The sequence below is a fragment of the Tenrec ecaudatus genome, chromosome 17 (genome assembly GCF_050624435.1).
Source record: "Tenrec ecaudatus isolate mTenEca1 chromosome 17, mTenEca1.hap1, whole genome shotgun sequence".
Taxonomy (NCBI): Eukaryota; Metazoa; Chordata; class Mammalia; order Afrosoricida; family Tenrecidae; genus Tenrec; species Tenrec ecaudatus.
Window position 1 is genome coordinate 29,543,436 of NC_134546.1, and position 22,015 is coordinate 29,565,450.

General features: G+C 41.8%; 1 long non-coding RNA gene across 1 annotated transcript in view; it reads right to left on the reverse strand.

Annotated features, from left to right (window-relative positions):
- Positions 1-1,344: 1,344 nt before the first annotated feature.
- LOC142430610 (uncharacterized) overlaps positions 1,345-22,015 on the reverse strand; it is an 88,349-nt gene continuing 67,678 nt past the window's right edge. Inside the window, exon 3 of the long non-coding RNA XR_012780639.1 lies at positions 1,345-3,390. This is a non-coding gene — a long non-coding RNA (uncharacterized LOC142430610). The remainder of the gene's footprint in view (positions 3,391-22,015) is intronic.

The following is a 22,015-nucleotide window of genomic DNA, read 5'->3' on the forward strand; positions in this document are numbered from 1 at the left end:
GGGCAGGAGGAAAGTCAAAGGAAATAGAGGAAAGACCTGGCAGGCAAAGGGCATGTATAGAGGTCTAGATAAAGACATGTACATATGCAAATATATTTATATATGAGTATAGGGAAATAGATCTATGTGCATATATTTATAGGTTTAGTATTAAGGTAGCAGCAGTACATAGGGCCTCCACTCAGGTACTCCCTCAATACAAGAATACTTTCCTCTATTAAATTGGCATTCTATGATGCTCATCTTTCTGACAAAACCACTGAAGACAAAGCGGGTGAATAAGCAAATGTGGTGAAGAAAGGTGATGGTGCCCGGCTACCAAAAGATATAGCATCTGGGGTCTTAAAGGCTTGAAGGTAAACAAGTGGCCATCTAGCTCAGCAGCAACAAAGCCCACAGGGAAGAAGTACACCAGCTTATGTGATCACGAGGTGCCAAAGGGATAAGTTATCAGGCATCAAAGAACAAAAAATCATATCATTGTGTGCTCACCTCCATAATATGATCACTGAAGACAAATGAGTGCATAAGCAAAAGTGATGAAGAAAGCTGATAGTGCCCAGCTATCAAGAGCTATAGTGTCAAGGGGGGAAGGGAGACTCCGGATAGGGCAAGATATGACAAAATAACGATGTATAAATTACCAAGGGCATATGAGGGAGGGGGGACTGGGGAGGGAGGGGGAAAATGAGGACCTGATGCAAGGGGCTTAAGTGGAGAGCAAATGCCTTGAGAATGATTGGGGCAGGGAATGTATGGATGTGCTTTATACAATTGATGTATGTATATGTATGGATTGTGGTAAGAGTTGTATGAGTCCCTAATAAAATGTAAAAGAAGAAAAGAGAAAAAAATGATTAGGGCAAAGACTGTACAGATGTGCTTTATACAATTGATGTATGTATATGTATGAACTGTGAAAAGAATTGTATGAGCCCCAATAAATTGTTTAAAAAAAAGAGCTATAGTGTCTGGGGTATTAAAGGCTTGAAGGTAAACAAGAGGCCATCTAGCTCAGAAACAACAAAGCCCACATGGAAGAAGCACACCAGCCTGAGCGACCATGAGGTATCAAAAGGATCAGGTATCAGGCATGTTCAGAACAAAAAAATCTTACCATGGAGAATGAGGTGGGGAGTGCAGAGTGGAGACCCAAAGCCCATTTGTAGGCCACTGGACATCCTTACAGAAGGGTCTCGGGGAGGAGTGCAGTATAGCAATGATGAAAAATACAACTTTCCTCTAGTTCCTAAATGCTTCCTCTGCCCCCGCTCCCTTCCCCACTATCATGGTCCCAATTCTACCTTGCAAGTCTGGCTAGACCAGAAGATGTACACTGGTACAGATAGGAACCAGAAACAGGGAATCCAGGGCGGATGATCCCTTCAGGACCAGTGGTGTGAGTGGTGATACTGGAGGGTGGAGGGCGGATGGGTTGGAAAGGGGGAACCGATTACAGGGATCTACATGTGACTTCCTCCCTGGGGGGTCGGACAACAGAGAAGTTTGTGAAGGGAGACAGACCAAGATATGACAAAATAATAATTTGTAAATTTTCAAGGGTTCATGAGGGAGGGGAAAGAGGAAGGAGGGGGAAAATTAGGACCTGATGCCAGGGACTTAAGTGGAGAGCAAATGTTTTGAGAATGATGAGGGCAAGGAATGTACAAATGTGCTTTACACAGCCCTAATAAAATGATTTTTTTAAAAAGAGCTGTAAGAGCCCCCAATAAAAAACAAACCAAAAAAAAAAAATTAGGAAGACAACTTTCTGCTTTCTCCAGGATTCCAGTCCTCTTTGGGAGTTTCCAAATCTTCATCCCAGACTCAGCTACACTTCTGTTTCTCTCCTACCCCATTGTTGAGGTGCCTCGTTGGGCTGCTAACCACGAGGTTACAGTTCAAAGCTACCTGCCCCTCAATGGAAGAAAGATGAGGCTGTCAACTCCTGTAAAGGTTTGCCGGCTCAGAAAACCAGAGGGGCATTCTGTCCAGGATACAGGGTCGCTGAGAGTGGAAAATACTCAATGGCAGTGAGTGAGTGACTCATTGCTGTGAAGGCCAGCCCTATCTATGGCAACCCCAAGCCTTACAAGATAGGACTGTGATCTGTATGGGAGCAGTTAGCCATAAACCTACAGGTAAGCTGCCACTTGCAAACTGCTTGTTCCACCCAGGTTCTTTTAACTCTAAACACTGCCACCAAAAAAAGATGTGTAACTCTACCAAAATAGGCAGCGCAAAGGGGTGATTCCATCATCTAGTCTCAACTCCTTCCTCTCCAGCCAGCCAGCCAGCACAAGCACCAACTTCAATTCTTTCTATTACAAGTGTGAGTTCAAGGATGAATATTTACAACCTTCTAAGCCCTTTAGCATCTTTCTGCCTCTCAGGCAGTGTATACATTCAGCCTCAGCCATCCATCACTTCCTGGGTGACTGATGAGAGGGACTTCCCTCACCGTGGTTATTCACCCCTCCCCACACCCCACCCTCAAGTTAGCAGTGTTCCCTTGGAGTTACTCTACTCAATTCAAGCATCACCGGCCCAATGAGAAAGCCGTGATAGAGCACTGGGCATTGGGACCTCAAACATTGCTTCTGCTTCTAATTAGCTGGGCTGCTAAGAGCAATTATAATAATTATGGGCAGATCTGCCATTCAATGAGCACCTACAAAGCTATGCTAAGCACTTAATTATTTTAGAAAACGATTTCCATTATTTAATTTTTTCCTAATAATTAAATTAGACGCTCTGGTAGTTCATTAACTGATCTCATTTACTTCCTGAGGTGATTATGTTTAAAGATGAAATTCCCTTCGAAAAACTGAAGGATGTTTCTGATTTTCAAGTTCAGCATGGGGGCCGGGGTGGGGTGGTTCGGTGCCTCGAGTCAACATCGACCCGTCCAGTCGCCCATGTGCAATAGAATGCAATGCTGGTCTGGCACCACCTTCGCACTCACTGCTGTGCTCGAGCCCAATGTGGAAACCATGGCGTCAATCCCTCTCATCAAGGTCTGCATCTTCCCTGTCGACCTTTTATTTAACCACATGTGACATCCTTCTCCAGGGACTGGCCCCTTTCTGTAACATGTCCAAAGTCATGAAATCTTGACACTCACCCTTCGGAAGAACATTCTGACAGCGCTTCTTCCAATACAGATTTGCTCATTCTTCTGGAAGTTTCTGGCTTATTCCAAATTCGGCACCAACACCGTAACTCAAAGTCTTCCATTCTTCTTAGGTCTTCTTTAATTACTATTTTGGTTTTTTGCACACATATGAAGGGATTTAAAATGGATTGGTTTGGGTCAAGCACACCTTAGTCTTCAAGGTGACATTCTTGCTTTTTTTATGAAATCAGGACATCATGACTTGTTTTGTACCCCTGTTGGGAGAAAGAAGAGTGGAAGAGAGGAATCCAGTTGGGAATACAGATGGTTGTAGTAAAAAAGGGCAGAAGGGTGAATGCCTGGGGTATGGAAAGGATAAACAGGAAGGACACAGGACGCTTCCCCGGATGACATGTGCCCATGCCCTCTGGAATTGTCAAATAATCCCCCATGTGACTTCACGTCAATGAGCTTTGGGTCCCAATATGGAGGACCGGCTGTGGCCAGTGCCAGACTCAGAGGAGGCAAACGAAGTTCAGGATCCTCCTTGGCAAATTAAATGTGACCTTGGGAAAAACACTTAACATGGCTTAGTTTATTCTCTCACCTTAAATAGAAATATTGATATCTGCCTTACTTTGCAGGAGAACTGGGTTTGATTCTCCACTAACACACCTCATCTGCAGCTACCATCCTTCTGGTAGGGGAGGCTTGGGCACTGTTACAATGTTGAGCAGCTTTTAACAAAGTTTCCAGACTCGGAGTTACCAGGAGGAAGGGACTGGGCAACATTTTGTTCCAATATGCAGATAATAAAATATATGTGCATTATAGATCCCAATATAAAATGGAATAACAAAAACAGCCTTGTTTTCCAGAAGGTTCTGTCTGATGCTGATAACAATGCTTTTGAAACTGAAAAGCATACTTATGAAGTGGAGGGTTGGAATGGTAATGCTGCAATTAAGACTCATTTAGATTTCATGGTGTGGTGGACTCATTTATGGGAGAACAGAGCACACTTTTCCCTGGCAGGCATCCAGCATCCCTGGTATCCAGCATCCCTGACCACTTTGCATCGCTTTCTTGTACCCTACAGGGGTGGACTGAGGGAAGACTTCTCAGGGATGCTCACATATCAGTCATCACTATCTTATTTCTCTGCTGATAAGAGTCTGGCCAAAGAATAAAGATTTTTCTTGTAATCTGGCAGTCGTTTTCTGCTTCGGTCTAGAGACACTAAACAAGGTCAAATTCAGGGAACTGAATTCCTTAGCAAAGGATCCCCTGATTATCTGGGAGGAACAGGTTTATAGTCAGTATAAGGGTGTTGAATTCCCCGTGGCTTTCTCACACATGGGGTTTTTGTAAAGTAAACCCAAGGTGGGTTGTGTTGACCCAGGCATTTACCTATAACTGTATTTTATAGATGGTTCCAGGTGCCTTCTGTGAATTTTGTGATTCTCCGCCCCATAAACGTCCTCTCCCTCCATTTCTTTAGGGATGGGAGGAGTGGCCTTTCAGTCATTGATTTAAATTAATCATAACTCATCCTGTCCAAACACTGGTCTGTGTACACAGGTGGACTGGCTATTCATCTTTAGGCATTTAAATCCTAGCGGCTTTTGCCTATTGGTATAGATAGACTTTCAAGCTGCAAAAATATAAAGATCATCTCCCAATGAGCCCTTTCATACAGCTTCCAAAAGGTTATGAAAATAGAGAAGAAGCCTTCAACTTTGAACTCTATACTCCAGTATTTTTAACTGGTGAATATTGGGAATGATTAGCTCATTCAGTGACCAGTAGAAAGGTTGACGGTTGGAATCCACCCAGAGGTGCCTCAGAAGAAAGGGTGGGTGATCCGCTTCTGAAAAATGAGCCCTTGGGGTCCCAGAGCAGCACAGGTCTACTCTGATCCACGTGGAATTGCCTTGAATCAAAATTAACTCAATGAAACAACATTTTGTGTGTGTTAGGGGAATGAGTTGCATTCTGCCTGTTATTGTAATCAAACTTGCAGGCCTCGTTGGAAAGCTCCAGCCACCCCCCACTACTTTTCAACTGTGTATTTAATTTTCAGTAAGTCATATCACTTCTCTGAAGCTCAGCTCAATCTCTTCACCTAAAAATAAGAGTGTATGCAAAGCTGTACTACATACTGATTTGAAATGATTTATTTTAATTCTAATAGGTCAAAGTCTTGAGCTTTCCTTTTCTGTCATTAACACAGTACCTTTCATTTGATAGATGTTTGACATGTATTTGTTGAATGAAATGGAATAGAATAGAGTACATTGTAAGTGGCACTAACTCAATAAAGACCCTCAGCATGTTGGTTCCCTAACAGACATACTATCAGTCATCTCCCTAATTTTGTCATGGAAGAACTGAAGCTCCAGGCACTGAGCTGATAGGCCTGCAGGCAGATAGCAGGTTCATAGTAGAGCTTAGAATATTCCAACTCACCTAAATCTTTGGATAGTTTCCCCTCACAACTTTTTAAAATTTTATTTAAGAAAAAAAATTAAAATAGATAATGCAATAAGCATAAAAGATGAAATTTTGTTTATATTATATATTGTCAATATATACAAGGTTGCTTCAGAAAGTTCGTGGAAAATGGAATTAGAAGATAATGGAATTTTTCCATGGCTTTTGATGTCTCATACACATATAGAATATAGATAAAGATGTAGAGAAACACAAAGGGACTTCAAAAAGTGTATGGAACTGAGAGATCATTGACTTATGCAGGAACTTCTGGAAACTTTTATATATCTTTCCCAGGGGGAAGATCCTGACTTTTCCTGCTTTTGAAGCTATGGAAGTAAAATATCATCATGAAATGTTCAAAGATCTAGAATTACAAAAAACCTGTTCAGTGCATCTTAAGCTGAAAGAACTAAAGACAATGTTAAGCCTCGAGATGCAATATTAAAAGATTCTACGGATGAAATGAGTGAGTCAAGTAAAGCTGTGGAATTGGAGACTTAGAGACCTTCATTTGCTAGTTGGAGCATGATTTGACATAAAGAGAAACAGCGGAAACCCCCCTTTTAATGATCGGAACTTGGGTGTGAGAAGATGAATTTATGAAAATTGGAAGTGGTCAAAAATGAAATGGAATGCATAAAGATAGATATCTTGGGCATTAGTGAACTGAAATGAACTGCTATTGGTGATTTTGAATCAGAAAATCATATGATTTACTATGTCCAGAATAACATAATCAAGAGGAATGGCATGACATTCATTGTCAGAAAGGATCTTGCTAAATCCATCATGAAGTACAATGCTATGTGTGATGATATTATGTCTATTTGTCTTCAAGGAAATGTAATCAACTAAACTATTATTCAACTTCATACACCAACCACAAGAGCTAGTGATGATGATTGAAGAATTCTACCAATGACTTCAGTTGGAAATTGATGAAACAGGCCATCAAGATGCATTGATAGTTATTAGTGATTGGAAGATAAAAGTTGGAAACAAAGAAGAAGGAACTATAGTTGGAAAATATGGTCTTGGTGATATAAATGAAGCTGGAGGGTGCATGATAGAATTTTACAAATCCAATAATTTGTTCACAGCAAATACCTTTTTCAATGACACAAAAGGCAACTATATACACATATACTTCCTAAGATGGAATACAGAGAAGTTAAATTGACAATATCTGTGGGAAGACAGAATGGAGAAGCTCAATATCCAGATCATCAATTAATCATATGTAAGTTCAGGATAAAGCTGAAGATAATTAATACAGATCCACAAGAGTCAAAATACGAACTTGAGTCTATCCCACCTGAATTTTGGGAACATCTCAAGAACAGACTTTATGTATTGAACATTAATAACAGAATACCTAATGAGCCATGGGAGAACATCAAGACCATCATTGAAGAAGAAAGCAAAAGGTCATTAAAAAGACAGAAAAGAAAGAAATTACCTAAGTGGATGTCAGAAGAGACTGAAAGTAGCTCTTAATCACAGAGCAGCTAAAACAAATGAAGAAGGGATGAAGTCAATGAGCTGAATAGAGAATTCCAATGGGCAACTCAAGAAGACAAAGCCAAAAATAATGAAATGTGAAAGGACCTCGAATTAGAAAACCAAAAGGGAAAGATATGTTCAGCATATCTGAAACTGAAAGAACTCAAGAAAAAACTCAAGTCTCGAGTTGCAATTTTAAAAGACTCAGTAGGCAAAAGATTAAGTGATTCATGAAGCAACAAGAGTAGATGGAAAGAATACACAAAGTCACTGTGCCAAAAAGAACTAGTCGACATCCCACCTTTTCGGGAGGTAGCATAAGAGCAAGAACCAATGGTGCTGAAGGAAGACGTTCAAGCTGCATTGGAAGCATTAACCAAACACAGACTCTGTGAATTGAGGGACTATACACTGAAAGGTTTCAGAAAACTGAAGAAGCACTGTCAGTACTTTAGTCCTCTAGACCAAGAAATCTGGAAGACACATACTTGGCCAACTGACTGAAAGAGATCCATATTTGTGCCCATTCCAAAGAAAGGTGAGCCAACAGAATGCAAAAATTATAGAACAGTGGTTCTCAACCTTCCTAATGCCATGACCCTTTAATACAGTTCCCCATGTTGTGGTGACCCCTAACCATAAAATTACTTTCTTACTACTTCAAAGCTGTAATTTCGCTACTCTTATGAATGAGGCAACCTCTGTGAAAGGCTCATTCGACCGCCAAAGGGTCGCAACCACAGGTTGAGAACTGCTGCTATAGAACCATATCACTGATATTTCACACAAGTAAAATTTTGCTTAAGAGCATCCAAGAATGGTTGCAGCAGTATATTTATTGACAGGGAGGTGCCAGAAGTTCAGGCCAGAATCAGAACAAGATATGCAACAAGTGATATCATTGCTGATGTCAGATGGATCTTGACTCAACACAGATAATTCCAGAAAGATGTTTACTTGTGCTTTACTTACTAAGCCAAGGTACTTGATTATATGGACCATAATACACTGTGGATAATCATGAAAATAAATCTTGATGAAGGGATTTCCAGATCACTTCATGTGCACATGTGGAGCCTGTACATAGAGCAAGAGGCAGTTGCACAAACAAACAGAGAAAGGGAATACTGCATGGTTTGAAATCAGGAAAGATTTGCATTAGGGTGGTACCCTCTCATTTTCTCAGCAAATCATTAGAAAACCTGGATTATATGAACAAGAATGTGGCATCAGGATTTCAGGAAGGCTTATTAACAACCTGAGATGTGCAGGTGACACACCTTCCTTGCTGAAAAGGAGAACTTGAAACACTTGCTGATGAAGACCAAGAACTGAAACCTTCAGTGCAGATCACAATTCAATGCAAAGAAGACCAAATCCTTACAACTAGACCCATAAGTAACATCATGATAAAGGGAGAAATGTTTGAAGTTGTCAAGGATTTCATCTTGCTTAGATCTGTAGTCAATTCTTGTGGAAGCAGTAGTCAAGAGATCAAAGGATACATACATTTGGGTAAATCTGATGCATAAGACCTCTTTAAATGGTTGAAAAGCAAGGCTGTTACTTTGAGGACTAAACTGCTTACCCCAAGTCATGGTATTTTCAATCACCTCATAATCAAGTGAAAGTTGGACATTGAATAAGGAAGACTGAAGAAGAATCAATGTATCTGAATTATGGGGCTGGCAACAAATATTGAAAGTACCGTGGACTGCTGAAAGAACACAAACAGATGTGTCTTGGAAGAAGTATAGCCAGAGAGCTTTCTAGAGGCTGGATGGTGAGATTTTGTCTCACATGCTCGGGATACGTTGTAAGGAAAGGGGAGTCCCTGGGGAAGGACATCATGCTCGGTAAAGTAGACAGGCGGCCAAAAAGAGGAATATTTTCAATACAATTGATTGACCCAGTGGCTCCAACCATGGGCACCAGCAGAATAATGACGAGGCTGGTGTCGGCCCAGGCAGTAATTTGGTCTCTTACACATAGGGTTGCTATGAGTTGGAATTGTCTCAACAGCCGCCAACAACATCAAGCTATGGTGTTCTTGGCCATGTTCACATGACAGTCATCTGCCTCTATTTTGTGCATGCTTCTGTGTCTAATCTGCTCTTTTTAAAATGCAGATGTAATTAGGCTCCTGAAACACGCTGTGCTGATATTCATTTACTAAAGCAATTGCCCACAAGTGGATTCCAACCTAAAGCAACCTGTAAAGACAGGTTAGAACTGCCCCAGCGGGTTTCCGAGGTTGTAGCACTTGGAGACGGTCTGAACCCCTGGCTCGCTGGTTAGCAGCCAAGCACTTAAACCACTGAACCCTCAGGATATACATTTACACACATGCATACACGTACACATACATATTCATACTCGTTCAGACCTAGTCATCTATTTCCAAAAGATGACATTTGGGGAAATTGCACACAAAGGCGTCACACCATGAGTCCGAACGGACTCAACACTAAGAATAAGAATGACGCATTCTGAGTCACTTTTAAATTTTCAATTAACTGAGAGCAAACTCGATCTCAAAATTCATAGAAAAAGTTGGCGCCTTCAACACATTCTAATTCTGCGAGGTGGGAGCTAGAGAGGGATTGATGGGGAGCTGGTGCTATATTATGCAGGGGGTGCTATGAAGCCCCCTGCTAAGGGGTGTTATTTGAGTGGAGACATGCAGGGAAGGAGGGAATATATCATGTAGGTGAGTGAGCGAAGAGCATCAGGCTGAGAGAATACAGGATGAAAAGTCCCTGAGGTGAGAAGATGCGGAGCCCATCCTGGCTGGAGTGGAGGGAACAGTGGAAACTGATGAGATGGGAGACATAATGTCCCCATTACATGCGAGGACATGCAGAGCTTCTGTGAGGGCTTCGTTATTTACTTAAATAAGATCAAAGTGATTAGAGGGTTTAGAGCAAAAGAGGAAAGTGGTCTGATTTAAGCTTTAGAAGGATTTACGCGTGTCTCTGTGGAGACTGAACTGTAGAGGAGCTATCTTAATTAGCCGGTGCTGCTGTCGCAGTGCTAAAATAGATGGCTTTAAAACCCAGAACATTCTTGTCTCTGAGTTCTGGGGGCTAGCAATCCCAATCCAGAAGAGCTGGTTCTAGAAGAGGGCTCTTTCTATTGACTGCAGGGGAAGATCTTTGCTTCTGTAGCTGGCCTGCTCCTGGCCACATTCATGTGGCAATTGGGTGTCTTTTTGTGCCTGCTCTGTTTGTTTTTTTTTAATGAAGCAGGAAGTAGGTTCAGAATGCATCCCATATTGATACGTTTTATCAGCGCAATATACCACAGGAATGAGGGTTAGGATTATAGAACCTATTCTGGGTATAGACAATTTAACAGTATGTAACTAGGAGCAAGTATTTGGGGGTGACTTGTTAGAAAGTCAAGAGAGGCATGATGGAAACATTGACAAAATAAACAGCATTAGAAGTAATAAGAAATGATCAGACTTGGGAAATTTAGAAAGTAAAGTCAATAAAAATAGATAAACCAACATTTTTGCATTTCTTGTCAAATTGGAAGTTGGGATGCGACCTTGGAGGAAGTCACAGTAGAGCAAAGGGCTTTGGGCTAAGCAGTTACAGAAAATAACTGCTAAATGAGGTGAGAACGACTGAAGTAAACGCTGATGAGATGCAGAGGTGAGAACAAAGAGTTTGAATGTGAAAATCTGAAGTTCATGATTAATATTGGAGGTTCACATGGAGATCACCAGAGGGCAAGACCCTGGAGTTACAGAGGAAGGTCAGGCTGGATCCAGAAATGTTGACATTCTCAATGGGGAAATGATCTTTCAAGTCCTGAGGTTGGATGCGATAACTTAGGGAGGAGGTGTAGATGGGAAAATGTTCTGAAGTCCTGGGGCATTCCAATTGTTAGAGGCCAGGAATATGAAGAAGAACCTTCTGCACTAAAGGCCACAGAGAAGATAGAACTCACTGAGATAAAGAAAAAACAAGAGATGCGGCAAACTGAGGGCTGAGTGAATAAATTGTTTCAGAAAGGAAATGATGATCAACAGTGTCAAATGCTGAGGACTGAGAGATGGGCATTGGATTTGGCAGCATGGAGATTGGCCGTGAGCTTGGAAAGGGCTGTGTTGATAGAATGGTAAGAATGAAAACCTGACTGGAGGATTGTAAGAGAGAGTGAGAGGAAAGTAATGACTGTATGCAAAATCAACTCTTTATAGAAGGTGCATCTGGAAAGAAGTGACGAACTTGAATGAGAGTGGAAATGGTCCCAGATCAGAGAGAAGCCGCAGGAGACAGAGGAGAATGGCTGGAGCTGAGTCCTGAGTCCACAAGAGGAGAAGTCATTGCAACCAGAGGGCAGGCAGATGATGGAGGTGCAGCTACAGGTGGTGAAAACAGCTGTTTGCAGCTGTCTTTTCCATGAGAAAGAAGAAAGATCATCAATAATGAGGGAGGAAGGTAGATGAATTGTTAGAAAATTGAAACAAGAAAAGTAGCATAATTGCCAAGGAGAAAAATGAATAGGACCTCTGGACAGCTTGCCTGCTTTCTGGCACTGAGTTTGGCTCAATAAATCTTCTTTGGATAAATCATGACTGAGAATCTAAGGCAGGAGCCAACCCAAGGATTTAAATACAATGTAGTGCAAAATGCAACTCATCCATTTGATTCCATATGCAATTGTACATATTTGGCCACTTTCCTACAGTTCCATTGAGGGAAACTATAAAAATTGTGATTTAAGCATCCTTCCCAGCAACCCAAGAGAGCTCCAATCTTTGCCAACTGAGTGATAGAATTACAAACCCTTTCCTTGGAAAGCGCCTTTCTCAAATACAGACTTTTACTGCCACGTTTCATTTCCCAGCTTAGCATTGTTCTCTTCATCGGTACCTTCGCATTCCTTACAGGGTTTGAAACATCAGCTTCTCGGCATCCGGTATTTTTACAGCCTATTTTCCACTTAAGAAAATATATATCCTGACTTTTCCCAAAGGAATACCTCATTAATTTTATATGTTTACAAATTTTCACTATTTCATAAAGTCCCTTCCCTCTATCCCCAGAGAAGTATCTACTCAGAGAGATAAAAGACATGTACCCAAGTCTACGCATTCTTTTCAATTCCTTCTGCATTTGACAAGTCTCCTGAGGCTTTGCCGGCTTTTCAATGGATGATTTATCTACTTATGGAGACTTTGAATATTTTTTTTGTTAAATTATGTTTGTTTTTCAGCCAGAGGTGACCTGTAGAATCGTTGTTTTGTTTCTTTTAAGTAGTGAGACTCACAAAGTTTTACCAGAGTATCTGATCTAAGACTTTGCTTCTGCCTATATTTTTGGCAAAAATCTGTCAGGTTCTTTTGATTGAGACTAATCCAACTGTGAAGCAAGAAAACTACTCTTAGACTCAATCCAAGTCTAGGACTTAGTCTGGAGAAGACTGCACCCAAAAGCTGTTTTTCTAGAATATAGACAGATAAATGAATAGAAAAAATATTTCATTTTAATTTAAAGATATCTCAGAAAAAGAAGGGGGGATGCCAAAAATAACCAATGGCATTGCTTCTTTGACTCCACTCCTTTCTACGTTCAATTTCTTAATCTTGATGTATATTCTTTAGTAGTTCTATCAAATAATCTAAAAATGGTAAGCACTCAGTTTTTATCTGAAATGTTGTGGTAGCTATGTCTTATGGTAAAGTGGAGGGGCACTGAAAAAGCAAAGGTCCCTCAATGCAATGCATAGAGACAGTGGCTGCAATAATGGGCTCAGCCATCTAGCAGGGAAGCAAATAAGTCCACATGGAAGAAGCACACCAGCTTGTGTGATCATGAGGTGTTGACGGGATCAGGTATCAGATATCAAAAGATCAAAAAAACAACAACAACAACAAACAACTATATCAAAGTGAATGAGGGGGGTTGGAGTGGAGACCCAAAGCCCATCTGTAGACAATTGGATATCCCCGTATGGAAAAGTTATAAGGGAAGGCGGATTCAACCAAAGTGTAGTATAGCACTGACGAAACACACATCATTCCTCTAGTTTCTGAATACTTCCACCTTACCCACTACCATGACCCAGTTCGACCTTATAAACCTGGCTAGACTGGAGAACACACATTGGTACAGGTAAGAGCTCTTAACACATGGAATCCAGGACAGACAAACCCCTCAGGAACAATAGTGGGAGTAGTGATATCATGAAGGTAGGGAGTTTGTCGAGGAGGGGGAAGGGTGAGAAAGGTGGACCCCATCACAAGATTGGATATATAGCCTCCCTCCCCCCAAGGGGACTAATAACAGAGGTGTGGGTGAAGGGAGACAATAGACAGTGTAAGATACGAAATAATAATAACAAAATTAATCCAGGATTCACAAGGTGGGAAGCTGGGGTGGAAGAAGGGAAAAGAAGAGCTTATACCAAGGGTTCAAGTAAAAATGGTTTGGAAACTATGAGGTCAACTTATGTACAAATATGCTTAATACAACTGACGTATGGAATGTTAAAAGAGCTGTAAAATGACTTAAAATAAGTAGATAAATAATTAAATCATGGGCTCAGGCATAGGAGCAATTGTGAAGATGGCAGAGGACCGGGCAATATTTTATTCTGCTGTACACAGGGTCGCTATGCTTCGGAACCAAGCTGATGGCAACCAACAGCAACAGGATTTTCCCATGCTATAAACTGGCATGATAGGCTCTTCATGATATAGCCAACCAAATGTGGGGGAGAATAGACTTTCTTGATCTGCTCATGGGTGGGAGTGCAATCCACATAGTTGGCAGTTCAAAACCACCAGCATGTCCCAGGGAGAAAGACTGGGCTTTCTACTCCCATAAGCAGTTAAAATCTTGGGAACCCACAAGGGGGGTAGGGTGGGGAATGGTTCATTATCAGTCAGCAGTGATTGCAGAGAGTTTGCTTTGGGGTTCAATCTGTTCACACCCTTGTTATGACTGAAGGAGGATTCATTCTGAGGTTGGCCTGTTCTTAGTATAAATTGATAATGTGTGGAAGCTTTGACTACTGGATTTGGATCCTGCATCTGGGTCATCAACCTCCTATTATATCACCTGTTGACCTCAAGAGTCATTAGCCAACTCATGACCTTGGGTTTATTCAGATGACCTCAGATTTGGTAAGCTCATCTACCAGTGGGTGGTCTTCCTGCTTTCTGTTTGTCAGTCCCTGCAGGTAGAGGATTCAGAGGAAGCCTTTAGTTTACATGGACCCATGGATTTGAACCAGGCTGGACTTACCCCATCTATAACTGTGTGAGTCATTGCTTGATAGAAATCTTTCTAATATGTACATATACAAGTCACTGGTTTTACTTCTATAGAAAACCCAACATAACACAAATGTTTATATTTTACCCTCATTCTTAAATGATAATTTAGCTGGTTATAGAATTCTAACATGGGTTTTATTTTTGTTTATCAGTTTAACATTTTCATCTGTGTATTTTGATAACTGTTTAGAAGACTGAAGTCTAAATATCCATTTTTAGAAAAGTATCTTCTTCATGGGTTGTTTCTGAGATTATTTTTTCTTAGTAGTGCTCTGTCATTCTACAGTGATGCATCTAGAATTCAAGACAGGGGACTATGACTGACGGATAATAAGCACAGGAGAATTTCCTCAGCCACTGCTGGAGAGGTCCCACTAAGAAGGAGATCCTGAGCTCCCTGGAAGTGAGAAAAGCAACTTAAGAGCGGAGTATACCGACGTGACTTAAAGTGGATGATCAATGCCTGCTGACAGACTCCCCTTTACCCTTGACCAAGAGCATGAGAAATATCTGTCAACTCTATCCCCGCTGCACAAGCCAATGCAAGGCTTCCCTGGTGCTGAGCCAACCCAGCCACCCAAATCCTTACCTGCTTGGCCTCAGGGGCCCTGTGTGGATAGTAGACTGCATGGGAAGCTGGATCCAGATATTCTCACGACCCAAGCAATGCCTTGTGACCTTTTCTCCCCCTTCTTTCTTGCGTTCTTCTCTGGTGCCCCTCTCCCTACCTCCACCCTCTCTGAGGCGTACCTGTACCCACAGTAACACTAACAAAGGGACAGGAACCCTCTTCCACACAGCGGCTTTATTTGACTTTTGTATTTTTGATCTATTATAATACAATTTTTCTAGTTCTCTCCTCCTCCCTCTTCCCACGCAGCCACATTTCCCTGAGAATATACATGCCTCCCAGGCAAAAACAGTCAAGCTTGCAGATCCGGGCACTCCCCCAAACCAGAGATTTTTTTCTTCTTTTCCTGAGTGCACAGACCTGCCCACATTCACCCTGCCACAGAACTTGAGCACCCACAGCCAAGCCTCATCCTCCTCTGTCTCTCCTCTGCACATCCACACTTTTACTTTCTTCTTTTTCTCCTTGTCTTTTTCTTTTTTCCTTTCTCTCTTTTTCTTCCTTCTTCCTTTTTTCTTTTTCTCTCTTCTTTAATTTTCTTCTTCGTATATATATCCTTGTCTGAATATTTGCTTACACTTTTCTCTTCCTCTACCCCAAATCTCTTTCTGTTCTCTATCTCCTTTGTCCTCACAAAATATATTTCCACAAACTCTCTAAGTTCTGATCCCTTCTTAAAATAGATTTTCCTATTATTTTTATAAATCTATTGGCTTATCCATATGGCCTCTTATTGTAATTATCATGATTTCTATTTCATTTTCTCCTCTGCCACCCCAACTTTTTGGTTTACCCATTTACCCATTTCGCTCCCCTTTTCTCCATTTCACCACTGTAGTTTTTCCAGCTCTTATTAGACCTCTGCACATCACCAAACAGAGCCAACTATCCCCACATAGCTCACACACAACTAATAGCCGTACCACAAGGCCTAGGAAACCTTGAACCAAAAGCACTCCGCTCTCTCATTTGTGAGCTTAACTTTGCTGACAAGTGCTTGGATTCTCCTTATTCCATCAGGAAGCTGTCTACCTAAAGACACTCAGCTCTTCTCTTCTCTTCTCTTCTCTCTCTCTCTCTTTTATATATATATATATATATATAAATTTTATTAGGGGTTATTACAACTCTTACAACCATCCATACATCAATGGTATCAAGCACATTTGTACATATGTTGCCATCATCCTTTTCAAGACATTTTCTTTCTACTTGAGGCCTTGGTATCAGCTTCTCATTTTTTCCTTCCTCCCCCACCCTCCTGCCTTCATGAACCATAGATAAGTTATAAATTACTATTATTTCCATATCTTATACTGTCTGCTCTCTCCCTTCACCCATGTTTCGGTCATTTGTCCCTCTGGCAGGGGGCGGGAGGGCGGGTGTTATACACCCGTCGTTGCAATAAGTTCCCCCTTTCTCACCCTTATCCCCCCACCTTCTCCCTGCCCTCGTGGTATCACTACTCCCATTATTGTTCCTGAGACGTTTATCTGTCCTGGATTCTGTGTGTGGAGAGTTCTTATCTGTACCAGTGTACATGCTCCAGTCTAGCCAGATTTGTAAGGTAGAACTGGGGTCATGATAATGTGGGTCTTCTAATGCCTGATACCTGATCCTGTCGACACCTCATGATCACACAGGCTGGTGTGCTTTTTCCATGTGGGATTTGTTGCTTCCCAGCTAGATGACCGCTGGTTTACCTTCAAGCCTTTAAGACTCCAGACGCTATATCTTGTAATAGTTGGGCACCATCAGCTTTCTTCACTGCATTTGCTTATGTACCCATTTAGATTTCAGTGATTATGTCAGGAAGGGAACATCACAAAATGCCAGGTTATTAGAATAAAGTATTCTTCCATTGAGGGAGGACTTGAGCCCAATGTCTGTCTGCTACCTTGATACTTAACCTATAAATATATGTACACAGACCGATATCCCTGTCTCTTGCTCTGTGAAACATACTTGGACTTTTCCTTGCACAGGTCTCTGGATTCTGCTGTTGCCATTCTCTGCTGCTACTTCTCATACGTCATCTCTGGTACTATAGCCCCCTCATAAGCCTTGCCTTTGCTGTCCATAATCCTACCAACAGTCTCTTCAATGTAATCTAGACTTTTACTGTAGGCGTCTTAAAATTCTTTCAGCCTCTATTCATTCCTCAATTCCAAAATTTCTTCCACATTTTAGAAATTTTTAAAACAGCATCTCACACCTCTGAAACCTGTACCCATAAGGCCAAGCCTTCCACTTGTCTACTAATTCCTGTTATCTCTCATTTGCTCATGGGCATCATTCATAATTCTTATAATTCTCCCCTATCGCTCTTGAACTTATTTTTCTCTTCTTCCTGGTTTAGTTCTATCAGCATATAGATGTAGTTATATATCCTATCCTTAAAATATTATTATGGTTCCCTTCCAGCTACTCCGCCACTTCTCTGTTCTGCTGTACAGAAAAGTTCACAAAGTGTCTGCCTCAAATTTTTCTCCTTCATCTCTTTATTACACCCATTTTTCAATCACACCTTTGTCTTCACCGCTCTACCAATATCACAAAGATATCCACATTGCCGATTGAATTCTCGGTCATTTTCTCTTGACCTAGTAGGAGAATTTGATGTGATAGATGATTACCAGCTCCTGCGAACCCTCTGATCCCTTGGTTGCCAGGATTCTGTGTTCTCTTTGTTTTCTCATTAGCCATTTCTCAGTCTCCTTTGCTGATTTCTCCTTTTCTTTTCAAACTTTTAATGCTGGAATACCCCAGAATTTAGTCTTTAAGTGTCTTCTCTTTTCTAGCTACACTCAATACTAGTGGTGTCACCTTGTCTCTAGAATTAAAATATCATTTACAGTCTCATGACTTCCAGATGTGTATCTCTCGCTTGTATCTCTGTCCTGCTTTCCAAATAATATGTTGAACTGCCTAATATCTCCAGGGTGCCAATAGATATGTCCAACATATCTCATCCCAAACCAACCCCCTGATCCTTCCTCCTGTTTATGCTTCACCTTTGTTCTTCCCCATCTTGGTTAATGGCAGCTACATCTTCCAGTTGTTTACACAAAAACTTTAGAGTAACTCTTGCCTTCTTTCTCTCCCCTTTGAATCTAGAATTAAAGCTTGATAGTCGTCTTTGGAGGTCATTCTGCTCTCTCAAATGAGGAAACTTGTGTGAGCACAGGGATCACACAATTTTACTCTCATGGAGTCACAGAAACAATAAATATGATATAGGAGGGTATCATCTCTAGGGATCAATAATCTAGGCGGCTTCAAGAAAGCAAAATGTTTTGCTCTATCTCTGAAGGATGGCGATGATTTGAATCATTAAGGTAGGGTGCATGGAAATTCCAGGCAGAGAAAGCAGCAAATCAAGTCACACACATTCCTCTTGCGTTTGCCTTCCACTTGACTAGCTAAGAATCCTGGATTAGGATTCTTTCTGCCTACCATGGCAATATATTCCCTGGAAGCCTTAGCCAATGCTTTGTTTCCCTCCAACCAATCCAGCTACCTCCCCACAAATTACAGATCAAATCACAGTTGCTGTGTTTTACCAGCACCGGTTTCCAAATGGTCTCTCACAGGCTTCCCTCTCTCAGTTTCTGTTTCCACCATCCCAATCCACACTTCCTTTTCAACATTCTCTTTCTTTGCTGGACTCTACCTTGGAGCTGCCTATCCAATCTATTCACTGCAGATACGATTATGTTCGACGCAAGGTTGACTCCATTGATGAGCACATAAAAGCCTACTCTGCACGAGGTGCTGCTCTCGAGCAGCTTGTAAGCAAGTAGAAAGTGCAGATTTGTAGCGATCACAGTTGTAAGGTGCTACAGATGCTTCTACGCACTGTACAGAATACCACGGTCACAGGGAAAGAAATGGCACCTTTTATGAACTAACTGATCAGCAGCTCTTTGGTCCCACAGAGCTGATGGGTGGGGCTCGAACCACGGACTTTTTAGTTAGCAACTGAATGCTTGAACAATCAACCTTTACACCACGAACTCTCCTGCTGCTAGGAATGGAGGGAGTCATTAAAGAAATCTCCCCAAATCCACCCATGGTTCCCCATTGCCTAGAGAAAGAAGATTGTCCATAGCACAATCTTAACTACTTTTGTGGTCTTAGTACCACTTATCCCTCTTCAATACACCGCAGTCTAGCCCTACTCCTTTCTGTGACTAGGCTCCTTGCCTTTGTTCATCCTTCTGTCTCACGTGCCATTGCCCTTACCTTGCATGTTAAGTCCGACTCAGCATGGAAAGCATTTAGCACAGTACCGGGTCCTTAGCAAACATTAATAGTCTCTCACTCATCTTCATCATGATCATCATTACCTTTATTCTCCTCAAAAGATGAATTCATCACATTGGACATTTCTAAATTCTCACAATCCTAATGCTTTGTTGTGGTTTGTGGGTTGGTTGGTTTCCTTAAAGCCTCTTCAAGTCCTACTTGTGTTGCACACATGCAACCTTCTTTTCTCTGCCTTATGAGGGCGAGAAGTGCGTCCCATAAAATTCTGTTGGCCAGTATACTGCTATCATAACTAATAAGTGAAATACATAGAAAATGAATTCAAATAAAACATTGATAAAGGTTTCTTTTAACTAATGGAGTTAAACAATAATAAAATAAAGACCCAATCTAGTTCAACTAGTATGGTGTAGTAGGTTAAATTGTGCCCACTTCCATTAAAATATGTCCATGTCCTAAGCCGAGAACCTGTGATATTGGCTTTATTTGGAAAATGAATCTTTGTATATGCAATTAAGTTAAGGATCTTGAGATGCAATCCTTCTGGATTATTTGCTTAGACCCTAAATCCAGTGACATATATCTTTGTAGAGGCAGAGGGAGAAGGAAAAAGACATGTGAAGACAGAGGTGTGCGTGATGAAGCCAAAGAATAGCAGGGACAAGGGAGGGTGCTCCTCTAGAGCCTTTCAGCGATTATAGCCCTGTCAACACCTTGATTTCAGACCCTTGGTGTCCACACGATGAGAAAATAAATCTCTGATGCTTTAAGCTACTAAGAGTGTGGTGACCTGTTACATGAAACTAACTCAGGTGGCGTGAGTCTCAGCAGTTCCTGGTAACATCCAGTCAGATGACTTCAAAATGCAGTCTGAATCCAACCATAGAACCACCCTTCCTCAAGATACCCTGACAGACAGCACGACTCAAGCTTATCAATTACCTGGCTTAGCCACAGGAAACCACTCAGGGTTTAAAGAACTAGGAAGAAACAGTTGTAAAGAATCTGAGTCCATTTTCAGACATGGATAACAAAGGCCTACGTGTCCTGGGTAGGACACTATTTCATGACCTCAGCAAGAAGGCTGACTTATTCCTGAATGTAACAAGGACAGTACCCTTGTTCTACGGTGTCTATCTGCCCACTCACGGCCTCCTTCTGTCCCATCACCAGCCCTGCTCCTCTTCATACTTACTCTCAGCATCCACCTGGGAGAACCTGTCAATCATCCTGATCCTTGGCTCTCTTGTAGGACTGGTTTGGTGGTGTGAGTTCCGTGTCTTGGATGCCTGCAGCCCAGCATAACTTTAAGGCCAGGCAACTTTGTTCTTTCTGCAGTCTTATACAGATGTCTGCTCTGCAGTGCAAGCCCACATTTTAACAAGCACACTTGCTCAAGAAGAAAATATACACTGGAAACATCTACCACGTAGGTGAGGCCAAGCTAAGCCGAATGAGGCCAGAGTTTATGCTCCAGGGAGGAGCCGGTTAGCACAAGGCCCCAAGCCAAAGCACATACTGTTCGATTCGGCTGTAGACATTTTAACTTCATCTCCTTATATCCACCCCCTTTGGATTTTTCTACCCAGATTTTGTGAAAAGATCTTTTAAAATATCCACACGCGTTCTTTGATTCTCTCTCTTGGCTTGGGAGCCGTTTTGTCGGAGCAGGTTCCAACTTTAAAATATGATACGCAGAAGTAGCACCATGCAGAGAAGATGTGGGCTTTGGAGCCAGAGAGACATGGGCTTGAATCCTGACTGAGCCACATACTTATGGTCCATAAGAGAGGACAGATTAAGGATCGCTCAGCCAAAGCCAGTGGAAAGTTGGACAGCTAGCTCCCTGGTCAGAACAGAAAGTACCACACACTGTCAGAAGGTTTGTAAGAGGAAACGAGCCAACAGAACTTTAAAAGAATGCTACACCTCTTATTAAAAAAGGGGGGGGGGGGGTTAGAGGAATGAACAGAGGGTTGACTATGGATAGCTCTTTCTCTTTTTCATGAAATCAGAGGCTCCTGAGATGTCTCTCCATAACCCTTCCACCACCTAATTCTAAGTCAGAGACCGGCATAGCTTAGTGCTGAGCCGCTGTTGATGTGGCTCATGACTCAAGGGTGTGGGAGAAGATGGGGCAGAAAGATAGCAAAATTGAAAGATGATAAATAGGGTGAAGGACAGCCTGACCTCCTACCATTCAATGGCATAACAAAGGCAGTACATTGTCCAGTGTGGGTCACTCAAGAAGATATTGTAAAAGGTAGCAGGGGTTTTGGCTATCAGGATGTGGTCATGCCAGAGCCCACCCATCAAGATGCAGCGATCCCAGGACCATGTACTGAGAAGTAGACTTCACCCTGAGCACTAAGAGTGTACACAGACCTTGCTGGCACCATATGCCCTACCACCACCACCATCATCAACCACAACCCAAGACTCAATCCACAAACTCATTGAAGAGCCCAATTCTGGATCCAGTGGCCTTTATGACTCCCATAGGGCAAATAATAAAGGAGAGGACTGCTGGTAAGATAAATAGAATATTTTGGATAATCAGGAAAACACACAGGTGACTCACAACCCCTGACCTCAGCCACTAACATCAGTGCTATGCGGCAAAGAACAGAGAGTATAAAGAGAAACTGAAAAACCAAACCAGTTGTGATTGAGTTCATGCCCACCGATGACAGCTCCAGGAGTGCAG